The sequence below is a fragment of the Oryctolagus cuniculus genome, chromosome 19 (assembly GCF_964237555.1).
Source record: "Oryctolagus cuniculus chromosome 19, mOryCun1.1, whole genome shotgun sequence".
Classification (NCBI taxonomy): Eukaryota; Metazoa; Chordata; class Mammalia; order Lagomorpha; family Leporidae; genus Oryctolagus; species Oryctolagus cuniculus.
The window spans coordinates 11,482,935-11,501,023 of NC_091450.1; the positions used below are offsets into that span (position 1 = coordinate 11,482,935).

Below are 18,089 nucleotides of genomic sequence, written 5' to 3' on the forward strand. Positions count from 1 at the left end.
CCTGTGCAGGCTTGGTCTTTGTTTTCTGATTGGACAATCAGAACTGATGCATGCCATTGACTTCTGAGTTTATAAAAAGGGTGCTCAGTGCTGCTGTTTGCCTTTTCTCTTCTTGGTGTCCAGCATCATGGAGTTCTTCATTGGAACGTGTGCTAAGCCCTGGCACTAAGAATAAGGAGGTGAGCAGCCAAGAACAACACTGCAGGAAGGGCCGGACTGCTGGTGTCGGGGAGTGGCAGTGGATTCCACAGGACCCTCAGGTTTGACCATCCTTACCTGGTGAGTCTTCTTGAAATGCTTGTGCATATCATATGCCAGTCCTGGACACAGGCAGGGGATACTTGGGCCTTCAGGAGCCAGGGGGAAGGAAGAAAAAATTGTGTATTATATTGTACGTTATAAATTGAATATTATATTATTATAAATTTTTACTATATATTATAAATTTTATATCATATGTTCTAAAGAGATTTTAATTTGTATATTGTAAAACATACATTTGCTCGGAGGTATCACATAGAGTTCCAGGAGGTGTGAGCCTACCTGGCTGAATTCTGATGCCAGGATGGGTGAAGCAGCAGGTGAGTCATCTTCTTTTGGGTGGGCAATTAAGATGCCCAGTGACTGTGTTAATTTCCAGGTCTCTTGTTTTATTTTCTGGGTTTATAGTTCTACTTAGTGTATAGGAGCTGAGAAAATGGATCTGGTCATCGAGAAAGGAAGTTCCTGCTCGCAGGATTTGCTTCCTGTTTTTCCTAATTTGCTAAGATAGTTTATCTCAGTTTGCATTGAAGGTTCTGCCACACAGCAGTGATAGCATTGAGTGGTAAACCCAAAAAGATGGTTGTATATTGTTGTCATTGCCCCACTGAAATCTGATTCTGCCTCTGTGCTATCCAGTGTTTCCCTAATTTTTTGAAAAAGTTCCTGAGAAATACATTGTTATATTGTGTTAATGAATGTGGTTATGTGGGGAGACGTATCATGCAAAATTTACATGTCCCAGTCATATTATTGCATTGACTAGGAGTATGGGGACTCTGTTTATCATCAGAAGCACCTAGATCAGAGGATGGCACCGAAATTTTTAGAAGTCAGCATTACTTCCTAAGTTTATTTGTTGCAGTTATAAAACTATAAGGTTCTGAATAACTCAGTACAGGTTCTTTTTACTTCTACATTAGATTTTGAAATATGAAATATTGAAATCATTTGGATTATGATATGTTTAGAGCATTTTTAGGTCTGAGAAGGCAGGGGCATTGTTTCTGCACAGTATCCACAATGGTTGCCACGTAATTGGTTCTAAAACTTCGGTTGATGAAATGAAATCCCTATTTGTCCCTGTGTTTTAAACAACACAAAATTTCAAAATCCGTAGGTATTGTGTTTTGTGGTTTGGTTCTTACAGTATGTGGTGAATGAAGTCTGCCTTCCTTCTGGTTAGCAGTTACTAGTGTTGACACCCAAGGGTCATTCCTTGAACCTCATCTTTTGAGATGCTGACCAGTGACTACTCAGAAACCACCCCTTGGTGCAAGTCCTCATGGATGTTCCAGTTTCCTCATTATCCACTCTCGGTGTTCCTGTTAGTGCCAATTATTCAAATCCAGAAGTTGAATTGACCCCATGTTAAGTCTAAGTGTTTGTTCACACTGGCCTTCTCATCCTAGACAGCCTTATCTCTGTACTGTGTTTCAGGAAGGTCTTGGCTTTTTCTCCCATCATTAGCTAGACCTGTTTATATTGCCCATGGTTTTCTCCTTTTGGCTATTTTCAAACTTGATCCTTGATTCCATAATTCCTTTCCCTCACACACAACACACCAAGAAACATCTGTTCTTTTGTTGTCTCATGCTCCCAATACACAGATGTTCTCTGATAACTATCACCAGGCATCTCAAAGGCTGGCTGGTCCCTACACCCTTCTCAAAGCCGCAGGAATGTGGGATTCTTTGGCTTTTTGCTTTTACGTCTCAATTCCGTCACTTTTTCCACACCTCTGCTCCTGTGACCATCATTAAACTTTAGCATCTCCCACAAAAATCCTAGGCTAGCAATTTCTAGTGTACTACTAAGAAGAAGTTAAAATATAGAAGCTTTCTGGGGAAATTCCAAAATTAGAGTGGTTTATGCCAAACATCTTAAGATGCTTTTCCTCTGTTTAATGAAAGTCAGATCTATGGGGGAAAACTAGATGGAGAATTTGCTACAAACAATGCCTTTGTTTCACCTTTATACAATTTTGTTTGTGAGTTATGTAGGCCTCAATAATTATGAATGGGAAAACTAAAACTGTGACTTGTGGTTCAATATTGGAAATATTTTGAAGCTTTCTACTGAAGTGCTATAGTGAGAGAACAGGCATAGAGTCCAGGAAATCCTTCAATGAATTGGTATATGTGTAGTTTTCAGAGTGCAGCTTTCAAAGACATTTAAACTTTGTAAACATTTTCTTACATATGATGTTAAATTTCAAATTGCTGCTTCAACAAACATTGAGCTTTATGTGATTGGTAACCTCTCCTACACTAATGAATCTCCTTGCTTGATTTCCCCCCTGATTACTGTGGAAGATGACATATGAGTGTCAAATGGGGAAAGAAAGGTTGTTTTGAAGATTTATTTATCTATTTGAAAGGCAGAGCTGCACAGAGGTAGGGGCAGAGAGAGAGAAAGAGAGAGGTCTTCGATCTGCTGGTTCACTCCCCATAGGGCTGCAGTGGTCAGAGCTGAGCTGATATGTAGCCAGGAGCCCGGAGCTTCTTCTGGGTCTCTCACGTGGGTGCAGGGGCCCAAGCACTTGGGCCGTCTTCCACTTTCCTAGGCCATATCACAGAGCTGGATCGGAAGCGGAGCAGTGGGGACTCAAACGAGCGCTCTTATGAGACGTCGGCACTGCAGGCAGAAGCTTTTCCTGCTCTGCCACAGTGCCGTCCCCAAGAAATATTCTTGTGGTAGACTAATGTTCATGGTGTATAGGCCTCTGCTCTATGCAGGTAGAATTTGAGTAATTCTTGGCAGACCCCTACATTTTTGAGGTACATAGAGATAACATGCTAAATGTAATGGGATCCACAGTTTTCCAGTAAAATACCTCATGATATCTGCTGGGGTCCTGCCATTTATGAAAATGGGTTGTAAAGCAGCCTGAGCAGTGAAGACATTGCCACCTATTGATCCAGTGAAGCAAGTGCAGAGTGAGCACCTCTAACCCTGGCAGAGGCTCCACCCCTGGTGACTAAGATGCTGTAGACCTGTGCTGCTACTCATTCCATGGGGAAGGCCCTGCCATACTGCTGTGAGCATCCTGGTTTAATATTTTGGTATTGTCATGTTTTGGTTTGTTCTTTAACTTAAATACTCGGAATCTCCATTTGGTTTGTATATTTCATCTTGCAGTTTTCACAGCTAAATTTCTTTTTTTAATAATTTTTATTTATATAAAGGTGAAGAGATACCATGTATTTCATATACAGAGATTGAGGAGTGTAGTGATACTTCCCACCTTCCCCTCCTCCCCCCAGCATCCTGCCCTCCTTCCTCCTTCCTTTCTTGTGATTATAAAATGAACTGAAAGAATGTCATTGTGAAAATTGTAAGAAAGTGTAAATTCTAAACCTTGACAGAACTAACTCCATAATGTGTAGCTCCTAGTAGGAACTGAAAATGCAGATTGTGTTGTTTAAAAATTTGTCATGCATTTAAATATGGAAACCCTAGATATTGAGATTGAGTTTAGGTGAGAAACTACCATGGTGCCTCCCCAAACGTGTGTTCTCTAAACATAATGTGCCCACAAGCAAGTATTGCTTTGAACCAAGGGCCACAATGGTCACCAGTGATGGGAAATGGAAGGCTTTTTAGGGCAGTGAATCTGAGGACTGTGACCAAGACCTGTCCCAGTGAGTCAGTGAGAGCTCAACCTGTGCACTTGCCCCATCTTCCTATCAGACTTCATTTACGAAGCACAAATTCCAGTTAAATTCAGTAAGAATTTGGACAGCAGGGAGTATACTCTTTTGAGATTGGTCCAGTTGCAGTGTCACTGGTCACATACTGATGAAGCAGGCCCTGCATTTCAGTTCCATAGTTTAATTGGGCTAATTCTCAACCTGCCTGTAATATGTAATTATGTTATATGCACATAGGAATGTACACCCATCGGTGGGAGAATAGCATGTAGGAATTTATAATTCTCATTTCACTGTTCACTTTCCTGGTTTCCTTCAGATACACTTCCTTTCCTTTTCTATTTCTGAGTTTTCAGTTTGAGGGAGGTGAGATGACAGCGTAATATGTTAACTTGGATATTGTCTTAATTATTCTCTTGATAGACTTCCTGAATCTTTACTTTCAAGGTATAAACCGCCTGAAATTTAGTTTAGTCAAGTTCATGAATTTTTTTAAGATTTATTTATCTGAAAGTCAGAGTTACACTGAGAGAGAAGGAGAAGCACAGAGAGGTGTTTCATCTGCTGGATCACTCCCCAGTTGGCTGCAATGGCCAGAACTGTGCTCATCTGAAGCCAGGATCCAGGAACTTCTTCCAGGTCTCCGATGTGGGTGCAAAGGCCCAAGGACTTGGGCCATCCTTTACTGCTTTCTCAAGCCATAGCAGAGAGCTGGATCGGAAGTGGATCAGCTGGGACTTGAACTGGTGCCCATATGGGATGCCGGCACTGCATTTGGTGGCCTCACCTGCTACACCACAGTGTCTGCCCCAATCATGAATGTTTTAAAAATCATTGCTGTCCCATGAAGCCTACCAAAACCCCACAATATTAACCTAAGTTCCTTAGTTTTATTTACATCTTAAGAATAGGAACCTATTTTTGCATGTTTTATTTTTCCAGCCTTATTACAGTATAACTGAGAAATAAACATTATATATATTCAAGGCACACAGTGTGTGTTTTGATATGAGTCTGATCTTTATACATTTTCACACAAACCCTTCTTTTTTTAATTTTTTTTAACTTTTATTTAATGAATATAAATTTCCAAAGTGCGACTTATGGATTACAATGGCTTCCCCCCATACCGTCCCTCCCACCCACGACCCTCCCCTTTCCCACTCCCTCTCCCCTTCCATTCACATCAAGATTCATTTTCGATTATCTTAATATACAGAAGATCAGCTTAGTATACATTAAGTAAGGATTTCAAGAGTTTGCTCCCACACAGAAACATAAAGTGAAAAATAATAGATGATTTTTTTTAAATGATGATGAAATCAGATCAGACCTATTGTCATGTTTAATCCCAGTGAGAGTCAAGTTGGGAATTGATAATTTTTTTTTTTTTTACAGAGGATCAGTTTAGTATGCATTAAGTAAGGATTTCAACAGTTTGCACCCCCATAGAAACACAAAGTGAAATATATTGTTTGAGGACTCGTTATAGCATTAAATCTCAATGTACAGCACATTAAGGATAGAGATCCTACATGAGGAGTAAGTGCACAGTGACTCCTGTTGTTGACTTTACCAATTGACACTCCTGTCTATGGCATCAGTAATCTCCCTATGCTCCAGTCATGAGTTTCCAAGGCTATGGAAGCCCTCTGAGTTATCCGATTCTTATCTTGTTTAGACAAGCTCATAGTCAAAGTGGAGGTTCTCTCTTCCCTTCAGAGAAAGGTACCTCCTTCTTTGATGGCCTGTTCTTTCCACTGGGATCTCACTCGCAGAGATCTTTTGCCAGAGTGTCTTGGCTTTCCATGCCTGAAATACTCTCATGAGCTTTTCAGCCAGCTCCGAATGCCTTTAGGGCTGATTCTGAGGCCAGAGTGCTATTTAGGACATCTGCCATTCTATGGGTCTGCTGTGTATCTCGCTTCCCATGTTGGATCACTCTCCCCTTTATTTATTCTATCGGTTAGTGTTAGCAGGTACTAGACTTGTTTATGTGCTCCCTTTGACTCTTAGTCCTTTCATTATGATCAATTGTGAACTGAAATTGATCACTTGGACTAGTGAGATGGCATTGGTACATGCCAGCTTGATGGGATTGAATTGGAATCCCCTGGTATGTTTCTAACTCTACCATTTGGGGCAAGTCAGCTTGAGCATGTCCCAAATTATACATCTCTTCCCTCTCTTATTCCCACTCTTACGTTTAACAGGGATCACATTTTCAGTTAATTTTCAACCAGTGTGAACTGGTTACCTGATGCATATATTATATTTTCAAAACCTTATCTCATAATTGTAAATTTGACTTTTTAAAATTTATTTCAAATGCAAGGGCTGGCACTGTGGCTCACTTGGTTAATCCTCTGCCTGTGGTGCTGGCATCGCATATGGGCGCCAGGTTCTAGTTCCGATTGCTCCTCTTCAGTCCAGTTCTCTACTGTGACCTGGGATGGCGGTGGAGATTGGCCCAAGTGCTTGGGCCCCTGCACCCGCATGGGAGACCAGGAGGAAGCATCAGGCTCCTGGCTTCGGATCGGCGCAGCGCCAGCCGTAGGGGCCATTTGGGGAGCGAACCAACAGAAAGAAGACCTTTCTCTCCATCTCTCTCACTGTCAATAACTCTACCTGTCAAATCAAAAAAGAAAGGCAGGAAATAGAGAAAAGAGAGTAAGACAGAGACAGAGAGAGTGAGAGAGAGGATGAGGAATATCTCATCTCATGCATTATTTCACTCCTCAAATGTATTCAGTGGCAGGGCTGGGCCCCAGGTCTCCCACTTTGGCACAGGGGCCCAAGTCATGGGGTCATCTTCTAGTGCTTTCCCATAGCAGGGAGGTGAATGGGAAGTGGAGCAGCTGGGACTCAGTCTGGTGCCCATAGGAGATGGTGGCAGTCAGGTGGAGGCTCAAGCTTTTACACCCCAGCTCCAGCACCATAACCATATATTTGTATCTTTTGACTAACATCTCTTCATTTCCCTGCTCCCAATTCATCACAAACACCATCCTGCTCTCTGACTGTGTTAGTTTGACTTTTGTATATTCCACATGTAAATGCGCTCATGTAGTATTTCTTATTTCTGTGTCTTGTTTCACTCCTTGTAATGTCCTATAGTTCCATGCTTTTGGATCCATCTTGTGCCAAGTAGTAGTATTTCCTTTCTTTTTAAGGTTTGGCGAGGATTCCACTGTGTGTGTATCCCATTTTTCCTTATGGGTCCGTCAACAAACTTTTGGGTTATTTCCGTATCGTGGAATTGTGAATGATGCTGAAGTGAATGTGGGGGTGCAGACAGTTCTTTGAGATGGTGATTTTCTTTTGGATTCATGGCTAATAAAGGTTGTTCCTTTTTACATTTTCTTTGAGGAACTTCCATATTGCTTTTCCTAATGGATGGTACAGTTTACATTCCCTCCAATACTGTGTGTTCTGTGTGCTCTACATTGTGCCCAATACTTGTTATCTTTTAACTTTTTAATAGTAGCCATTTAACAGATATGAGATAATAACCATTGTCATCTTGATTTGCATTTTGCTGATGATAGCAATGTTCAGGACTTTTTCACATATCCACTGGGTACATTGTCTGTCTTTGTTGGAAAACATTGATTGAGTCCTTTGTCCTTTTTAATTGTATTCTTTGCTTCTTAGTGTATGCATTCCCTGTATTACTCCCTTGATCACACATATGGTTTGCTAATATTTTCTCCTATTCATTGGTTTGCCTTTTCATTTCATTGATCTTTGCTTTATTGCTTTACTAGTTGTAGTTTCATTTCCTTTTGTTTGCTTTTGCTCTCTGTGTTTAATTGTTAACACATAAGCAACCGCTCTTGTGGCTAATGTCAAGGAATTTTCTATTTTATAAGTTGTAAGTGTTCAGATCTTCTGTGTGGACTTCCAGTTCATTTTGAGTTGATTTTAATATGTGGTGTAACAATGATGCAGTTTCAGTTTTGGACATGTGGTTATCCAGGTTGCTTTTGCCTCAGATGTGGGCCTTTATGTCCAGTGAGTGACTGCATGTTTGGTAACCCTGGTGGGCCAGGGTTCCCAGTGTCTTCATTTGGATCCCTTAAACCAGATGCTGTGGCTGGAGTTGAGCAGGAGCTTGACATGTGTGGTGATTGGGGAGTAGGAGTCCATGCAGTGATGGGGTCAAGACAGGGGACTGTGGCCTCCTCCTCTGGAAGCCAGGGCTATATGAGGGTATGTCCCAAAAGTTTTTTGAAGGGTAGACATTTGGCATAGTGGGAAAGACAATGCTCAGGATACCAGTGGCAGCCCGTGATGGCTTAAGTAGTTGGATTCTTGCTACCACATTGGAGACCATCTTCCAGCTTCAGCCTGGGTCAGATCAGCCCTGAGTATTTTGGGCATTTGGGTAATGAACTACTAGATGGGTGGTGTCTTTATCTTTCTCTCTCTCCCCCCTCCCCCTTATTGATTGAAACGAATTGCAATATTAAAAGTAGGTGGAAACGTGGACACGGATGATTATCGCAGTAGCATTAGATTATTGAGTAATTTCCTAGAATCATACAGGTGGATGTTTGTAGCTCACAGTAATCCATTACATCTGTTACTAGAAAATGAAATAAAGGTTAGCTCAAGGCTCTATCCATAAAATAATGTCGAAAGATTAATGTAGATTTGATCAGTACGAATTTTATATGAGTATTGAAATGTCACACTAGCCCATAAATCTGTACAACTCTTGTTGATAAAATGTAAGTAAAAATAGCAACATGTTACTTGGTGTATAAAGTTAAGGGGTTTAAATGATTAATGTCACAACTAATATTATGGTATTTGAAAATGGTTAATTAAGACAAGCAAAACCAGAACCTGTAAATAACTGAACTGTTCTTTCTTGTCATGCTCAGTCGAAAGGCTACTATGCTGTGTTTTAAGTTGGGGATGGATATTTATTTTAGATTGTTTCCTCTAATTAAGAAAAATGGTAGTATGTTTTCATGAGTATGTGAAATTGAATAGCATCAGAGGAATACAGTAAATACGAGATAAGCTTTTTTTCATATTTGGGATTTTACTGTTTTTTGAGAATCACTATGGAGCCATTTCAGTTTGCACACTGTTCTTAACAAACCAAAAATTTAAAAAGTGAGGGCTTCCAAATGGTAGAGTTAGAAACGTGCCATGGGATTCCAATTCAGTCCCATCAAGGTGGCATGTACCATTGCCATCTGACTCGTCCAAGTGATCAATTTCAGTTCACAGTTGACCCTGATAGGTCTAAGAGTCAAAGGGATCACATAAACAAGACTAGTGTCTGCTAATACTAACTGATAGAATTAAAATTGGAGAGAACGATCCAACATGGGAAGCGGGATACACAGCAGACTCATAGAAGGGCAGATGCCCTAAACAGCACTCTGGCCTCAGAATCAGCCCTTAAGGCATTTGGATCTGGCTAAAGAGCCCACGAGAGTATTTTAGGCCTGGAAAGCCAAGACACTCTGGCCAAAAAACTAACAAACAAAAAAATACAAAAAACAACAACAAATGAAAGATCTCTGCAAGTGAGTTCCCAGTGGAAAGAACGGGCCATCAAAGAAGGAGGTGCCTTTCTCTGAAAGGAGGAGAGAACTTCCACTTTTTTTTCCTTGGGGAATTTAGGATTATTCTCTCATTCTGTAAAACATGTCATTGGTGTTTGATAGGAATTTCATTTATTTTGTAGGTTGCTTTAAGTAATATAGGTATTTTAATTATACTAATTCTTCCAATCCATGTGAAAGTTATATTTTTCCATTTTGGGAGTCCTTGATGATTTATTTCTTCAGCATTTTAGAATTTTCATTGTAGATATCTTTCACTTAATTGGTTGCATTTATTCCTAAATGTTTTATTTTTGTTCCCATTGCGTATGGGATTAATTGTTAGATTTCATTTTTGGCAAGCTGGTTATTAGAATATAAAAAAGCTACTGTTTCTGTATGTTGATTTGTAACCTGTAACGTCACTGAATTGGTTTTTCATCTTGAACCATTTTTTGGTGGAGTGTTTCCATTTTTCCATGCAGAACATCATGTATTCTACAATGTTGTTGAATTCAGTTATTGTTAACAGTTGTGTTGTGGAATATGTAATGTCATAAATATAAGAACATGTCAAAAATGCTTGAAGGTTACCTGTGGAAAATTTCTCTGTCGTTTGCCATATGAGAATTAGAGTAGTACCTGGTAGACTTGTGGACTGCCATTGCTAATGGGTGCATGCACCCACACAGCTTCCAGTGGGCTGCCTCTATGGTCCTCCAGGGCTCATGGTCTGCTAATAGGATCTGGCTGGCCTTCAGTTGTCACCTAGCATCCACCTGTGACACTATGTTGAGGACATCATTTCAACTGATAAGAGGAGGAGGAAAAATGGGCCTCGAACATCAGCAACTGACTTCTTGACCGAGGGGGTGTAGACCTTAGTTCCATACGAGATGAGAGCTTGCATCCTCAATATTTTGGTTTATCACTGCTTTCCGTGTCCCTCCACAGACTCCCAGTGAGACAGTGAGGCTTCTTAAGGGAAGGCCTATACTCAAGGTTGTGTGCAGAGTGTTGCTGGCAGCAGCATCTAAGTAACATGGTCTCATGGGATCATTTCAGACATTGGCACCTCCACCTGGGTAATGCAGAGTCTTGTGTGCTGTGGGATGGTGAGTCTGGATGCACCAGATGACTGCTGGCTGCCCCTCACATGCTGCCAAGTACCACCCACGACATGGTGAAGAAAGTTGATGCCTCATCTGCAGCTGTCTCAGGTGGTGAAGTGCCATATCTCAGACACCAAGGAAGTCCACACAGATGTACACACCTTGCTGTGGATGGAGACACAAAGCCTGCTCAAAGACTGGACAGGGCCACATTGAGAAGGGCAACCTTGCTGTGTTCCTGACAGGAAGTAGTCTATAAATCACCAGGCAACAGAGTTGGCAGCTGGCAGCTCTCACTGAACTACATCAAGTTCCTGTCCAACTTGTCTGGAAAGCACAAACAGATGGTGTCATGTTTGCACAGAGGGTGAACATAAACTGTCCCTTTTTCTGCTGCAATGGGTGTCCAGAGCATGTGAAACACCATACTACAGCAGGAGCCTCTTTGTCTCAATGGACAGTGTACAATTAAGAACAAAAGAGAGCTACTGAGGCTGTTAGGCATTCTTCAGCGAGTATGTGCAGCCACCACCCCTAAATGGCAAAGCTGCCCCTTGGACAGTCCCAAACAATCTGCCTTGGACCCAGTGGAATTATTTATTCACTTACTTAAGCATTATTCATTATGTTTCATTGAAAGACAAGAAAACAGATTTCCCATTGGCTGGATCACTCCACTTGAGTGGCAAGGGCCCAAGTATCTGAGCCATCCTCTGTTGTTTCCCAGGGTATGCATGAGCAGGAACCTGGATTTGAATGTGCGACAGGTATTGATCCTGGATACTCTGTGATGGGATGCTGCCACCAAAAATGATGTCTTTAATTGCCATGCCAAATACAGTGAATTGAAGCCTTTATATTCTGATTAGAATGGCAGTGTGAGATAGAGAAAGATGTTTCCATCTGTTGGCCTCATGACCAAAGCCTGCAAACATTATGGAAAGGCTAGGCCAAAATCAGAAGCCAAGAACTCCATCCAGTTCTCTTATATTGGTGGAAGAGACCTAAGTAACTGACGCAATGCCTGCTCTCCATCAGAGTGTGCATTAGCAGGAAACCTGACTGCAGGAAGATTATACTGAAATCCAGGTGCTCTGATATGGGACTTGGGTAAACCAAATGGCATCTTAACAACTCTGTCACAGTTCCTTGGCCATTGTTATATATTAATGATTTTTTGTTTGGAAAAAAATATTATTGAGGGAGAGACAGAGAGATCATCCAACCCACTACCTCACTCTCCAAATGGCTGCAAAGCTACAGATTAGCCAAGGTGAAGCCAGGAGCAGGATCTCCATCATCTCCTACATAGGTTGCAGAGTCCTGAGATCTTCCGACATCACCCACTGTCTATCCATGCACCTTAGGAGGAAGCTGTACTGGAAATAGAGTAGCTGGGGCATGACCCAGCACTACAGTATGAAATGGAAGCATTGTTATCTGAAGCCTTACCTACTGTGCCATAGCAAAGAGCTGTATGGAAGTGGAGCAGGCGGATCTTGAACCGGCACCCACATGGGATGCTGGTGCTTCAGGTCAGGGCATTAATCCGCTGCACCATAGCACCAGCCCCAGCATTTACTTTTTAATTTAAAGGCCAACAATGCACCTTTTTTTTTTTTATTTTTTGACAGGCAGAGTGGACAGTGAGAGAGAGAGACAGAGAGAAAGGTCTTCCTTTGCCGTTGGTTCACCCTCTAATGGCCGCCGCGGCCGGCGCGCTGCGGCCGGCGCACCGCGCTGATCCGATGGCAGGAGCCAGGAGCCAGGTGCTTTTCTTGGTCTCCCATGGGGTGCAGGGCCCAAGCACCTGGGCCATCCTCCACTGCACTCCCTGGCCACAGCAGAGGGCTGGCCTGGAAGAGGGGCAACCGGGACAGAATCCGGCGCCCCGACCGGGACTAGAACCCGGTGTGCCGGCGCCGCTAGGCGGAGGATTAGCCTAGTGAGCCGCGGCGCCGGCCTGACAATGCACCTTTATGAGACTTCAAGTGGGCTGCTTCTATGGTCCTGCAGGGCTCATGGTCTGTTACCAGGCTCTGGCTGGCCTCCAGTTGTCACCTAGCATCCACCTGTGACACTATGTTGAGGACATCGTTTCAACTGATAATCAAGAGGAGGAGGAAAAATGGGCCTCGAACATCAGCAACCGACTTCTTGACCGAGTGGGTGTGGACCTTAGTTCCATACGAGATGAGATCTTGCAACCTCAAATTTTTGGTCTATATTTTGAAAAAGGAATTCAGAAAAAATCCTCAAGAAATCCACATATATCTCCTTTTCCTCAGTGATTCGGTTTCAACCAAGGAAGCCCAGCACATTTTCACCTTCTGATAACACCAATTTCCTCACCTCTAGTGAACCCTAAGACCCACCTATCTCACCAGTCACCCACAAGTATGCACCTTGGTCAGGCACACTTCCAAAGAAAAAACTAAGGACTACTCTGTGGATAGTTTTTGGTTCTGAGGGTCACATGGGTAAAGGACTTCAAATTAGCTTTGAGCTATTAGTGACCCTACTGTTTGACTCACAGAGAGTTTGGACTACCTCCCTCAGCATCATGAGCTGGGTCCTTGCCTCCAGCCACTGAGAATCTCTGGTTAAATGGAAGTGGTATTTCAGAGACCAAACAAACCCACACCCTGAGGAGTCTGTGTCCTTAATGAGGATGTCAGACACTTTGTCTATTTGGAGAGCCACCATCAGTCATCTCACATCAGCTACCTCCTTCCAGATACAGGGGTAGTGTCATGTGTCTCAAGGGGCAGAACTTGTGATCATCCTACTTGACATTGAGCAGTCCACCCACACTCAAGGCCATCTTGAAAGTCACATGTCCACCAATTTTAGGGACATCACCAATTGCTAATGGCCTTTTGTGGCCTCAGACTGGACCATCCATACCCTTACGTTGGAGTACCCCGTTTGGTGGATCACTGTTGATACCTGTGCTACTGGCCTAACCTCCCTGACCAACTCAGCTATTTTGCTTGCCAAAATTCTACTGCCTTTTAATGTAGCAAAACTGCACTATATATTATCTGCATCCTTGCTTTCATAGTGGAGCCTCCCAGGCTTATATGATTTGGGACATCATAGGCCTATCAACTTGGATTTGAGCTTGTAGGTTTCCTGTTGTATCCATGTCAGTTGTGGAATTCTCCCAGGAATGCCTGCTGTACAGACAAAACTGTCATTCCTCCTTCTCGCATGGTTGCATTTGGAGTGGTGATTATTCACATGCTACCTGGCAAGTGGACTTTATTCATCTGCTGTAGCAAATGGCAGGTGCTTACTGTTATGTAAGCCTACACCAGACTTCTCGTTGCTTCTTTGTTAATGGCTGAAATTGTCATCAGATTCTAAGTACTACATCCCTGGTGCATTAAACATGGCACCAAAAGTATCTGAAATACTTAGTTCCTGTCCATTTGGTGTTTACACAGTGATGGAGTTTCTAGTTCATGTGAAGGGTTTTTTTAAAAAAATTTTGAAATCAATAATTATACATACTTAAAGGCTACTGTGTGACATTTTGGTACATGTCTGCAATGTGTCCTGATTAAAAAGGGATGATCAATATTTCCCTTTATTTGTCAGTACTTAATGATTGAAGTCTTGTAATTTCTTGTATATGTTCATTCAACACATACTCAGTTATTGTGAGCTATCCTCTCCATTATTCTGTGTAACATTAGAAAGTTACTCCTTGATCTAACTCTGTTTTTTTTTTTTTTTTTTTTTGTTTTTTTTTGTTTTTTTGTTTTTTGACAGGCAGAGTGGACAGTGAGAGAGAGAGACAGAGAGAAAGGTCTTCCTTTGCCGTTGGTTCACCCTCCAATGGCCGCCGCGGCTGGCGCGCTGCGGCCGGCGCACCGCGCTGATCCGATGGCAGGAGCCAGGAGCCAGGTGCTTTTCCTGGTCTCCCATGGGGTGCAGGGCCCAAGCACCTGGGCCATCCTCCACTGCACTCCCTGGCCACAGCAGAGGGCTGGCCTGGAAGAGGGGCAACCGGGACAGAATCCGGCGCCCCGACCGGGACTAGAACCCGGTGTGCCGGCGCCGCTAGGCGGAGGATTAGCCTAGTGAGCCGCGGCGCCGGCCTGATCTAACTCTGATTTGGTACCCATCATCTAAACTCCTTGCATTTTCCCTCCATCCTCTTACATCCCTTATTAATTATTATGTATTCACATAGGTGTATTTTAAAGATTTATTTATTTTTATTTGAAAAGCTGAGCTACAGAGAGAGGGAGAGACAGAGAGATGTTTTCCTTCTGCTCATTCATTACCCAAATGGCTGCAACAACTGCATCAGAACAAATTCGAAGGCAGGAGCCAGGAGCTTTTTCTGGGTCTCCCAAAGTGGATGTAGGAGCCCAAACAGTAGGGCCATCTTCCATTGTTTTCTCAACCCATAACCAGTGCGCTGGTTCAGAAGAGGAGCAGCAAGGATATGAACTGATGGGTGCCCACATGGGATTCTGGCACCACAGGCAGAGCCTTAACCTACCATGCCACAGCACTGGCCCCTGATTGTTTTAGCTTGTGTTTGTGAGGGAGTGGGTACAGTATTTGTCTTTCTGTGTCTGGATTGTTTTCACTTACCTCCAGTTCCATACATCTTGCTTCAAGTGACAGAGTGTCATTCTTTTCAAATGGCTGGATAGTATTCTGTTTCATATATATACAACAAACTCTTGACCCCTTCATCTGATGAACTCTCAACTCATTTTGTTTGTCAAGATACTATTCCCTTTTAGTGAGACAAAAATGCAGTCTACTTTTTCTTCATCCCTGCCCTCATAGTGGAGACTGTGGTACCAAAATGAGTTTGAACTGCTGGGCATATCTGATTTGGGGACATTTTCCTATTGTGGTACCAGAATGAGTTTCTTGACCCAGGCATATCTGATTTGGGGACATCTTATGGCTGTCATTTTGGATTTCTGATTGTGGTTTTCCTATTCCATCCAACTCAGTTGGAAAGTCCCCCAGGAATGTCTGCTTTGCAGACAAAACTTACATCATTCCTTTTTCTCCCATGGTGGCATTTGGAGAGGTGATTACTCTCACATGCCACCTGGCGGGTGGATTTGATTGGTCTGCTGTTGCATAAGGCAAGTGATTATTATCCTTGATAAGCACACCAGACTGCTCCCTGCTCTTTCCCTCATGGCTGAAAATGTGCTTCAAACATGGGACTGTAGATAGGTGAACTGCTTAGTTCCTTTCTGTGGGACATGTACCCAGTGGTGGTGTTGCTGGTTCATGGTATGGTTCTGTTTTCTGAAAATTTTGACGTTAACAATAATTTCACCTACCTAAGGGCTACAGTATTAGGTCTGGGTGCATGTCTGCAGTGTGTCCTGATGAAAAATGAGATAATCAACATTTCCCTTCCTTTGTCAATATTTTATGATGGATGACTTGGAATTTCTTCCGTGTGTTCATATAATACATTCGAGGTTATTGTGAGCTAGTCTCACTGTGCTAACAATAGGAACTTATTCCTTTGATCTAACTCTGATTTTGTGCCCCTCATCAAAACTCCCTTCATCCCCTGCAGTGGCTGCCATCCTGTATTAATCATTATGCATTCGGGTTTTTAGCTTGCTTATGTGAAGGTTTGCATGTGTTATTTGTCTTTCTGTGTATGGCTTTTTGCACTAAACACGATACCCTCCAGTTGCATACATTTTGCTGCAAAGGACAGGATTTCATTTTTAAAGGGCTGAATAGTATTCCATTTAGTATATACACAAGAAATTCTTGATGTCTTCATCTGCTGGTGGATACGTTGGTTGATTCCATATCTTGGCCATTGTTAACAGTGCTGCAGTAATCATGGTGGAGCAGGTATCTCTTAGATACAATGATTTCATGTCTTTTGGACATATACTGAGTATTGAGATTGTTGAGTCATATGGCAGTTCTATTCTTAGTTTTTAGAAATCTCCACGGTGTTTGCTGCAGTGGTTGTACTCATTTGGATTCCCATGCTCCGTATACGAGAGTTCTCCTTTCTCCATATCCTTGCGAGAATTTTTTACTTTTTCTTTATGATAGGCATTCTAGCATTATGAGGTGATATCTCTTTGGGGTTTTGATTCGCATGTCTTTTTTAAAGTTTTTTTTTAATTTATTTATTTGAGAGGCAGAGTTAACAGACACAGAGGGAGGCACACAAAGGTCTTCCATACGCTGTTTCACTCCCCAGATGGCTGCAATGCTGAGAGCTGAGCCCATCCAAAACCAGGAGCCAGGAGTTTCTTCCAGGTCTCCCACGTGGTTGCAGGGACCCAAGCAGTTCAGCCATCTTCCACTGCTTTCCAGGCCATATTCAGAGAGCAGGATCAGAAGAAGAGCATCCGGGACATGAACCAGTGCCCACATAGGATGCTGGCCCTGCAGGCAGAGGCTTCGCCTACCGTGCCACAGTGTGAGCCCCTCTTTTCATTTCTCTGATGGCTAGTAATAGTGTTTTTCATATATTTGTTGGCCATTTGTATTTTTTCTTTTGAGAATTGTCTTTTTAGGCCCCTTGTGCCCATTTCTTAACTGCATTGGATGCTTGATTTTGAGTTTGTTGAGTTCCTGATATATTCTGAATATTAATCCTTTGTTGGATAAGTAGTTTGCAAGTATTTTATCCCTTTCCATTGGTTGTTTATTCACTCTATTCCTGTTTTCTTTGCTGTACAGAAGCTTCAGTGTTTGATGTAGTCCCATTCATCTAGTTTTACTTTTGCTGCCTGAACTTCTGGGGTTTTAACCAAAAAGTCATTGCCTCTACCACGTTTAAGAGATGTCTCCCTATGTTTTATTCCAGCAAGTTTGTATTTTCAGGTCTCAGTTTTAGGTCCTTGATCCATCTGAGTTGATTTTTATGTGTGGTGAAACGTAGGCATTGAATTTCATTCTTCTACATATGTATATCCGGTATTGTCAGCACCACTTATTGAAAAGACTGTGGGATTCTCATCAAAAATCAGTTAGCTGTTATGTATGTATGTTTGTATTTATGTATTTTTTCTCTGTTTTCGTTGATCTTTGTATCCATCTTCATTCCAGTTTCATCCTATTTTATTTACTAGACCTTTGTGAAATCAGATATTGTTATGCCCCCAGCTTTGTATATTTTTTCTTGTGTAGGATCACTTTGGCTGCTCTGGGTCTTCTGTAGTTCCATATGAATGTTAGAATTTGTTGTTCTGACTGTATAAAAATGCCATTGGTATTTTGATAGGACTTGCGTTGAATCTGTAAAGTTCCTAAGGAATATGAACATTTTAATGTTAATCCTTCCAATTCATGAACAGAGTATGTCTTTCCATTTTCATGTGTTTGATGATTGTCAGCTTTCCCGCCACCAATGACTGTCCAGGACACTGACGAAGGGTTTACAGAGAGACTGAGAAGAATCAGGTTAAATGCTTTTTATTCTTACACCGGCACTAGGAGGGAAGGCCACTCAGCTGGCTCCAGCGTGCACT

General features: G+C 42.3%; 1 long non-coding RNA gene across 2 annotated transcripts in view; it reads left to right on the forward strand.

Annotated features, from left to right (window-relative positions):
* LOC127488597 (uncharacterized) overlaps positions 1-18,089 on the forward strand; it is a 115,970-nt gene that overhangs the window by 58,891 nt on the left and 38,990 nt on the right. For both annotated transcript variants that reach the window (XR_011384786.1, XR_011384787.1), the window contains exon 4: positions 124-279. This is a non-coding gene — a long non-coding RNA (uncharacterized lncRNA). The remainder of the gene's footprint in view (positions 1-123; positions 280-18,089) is intronic.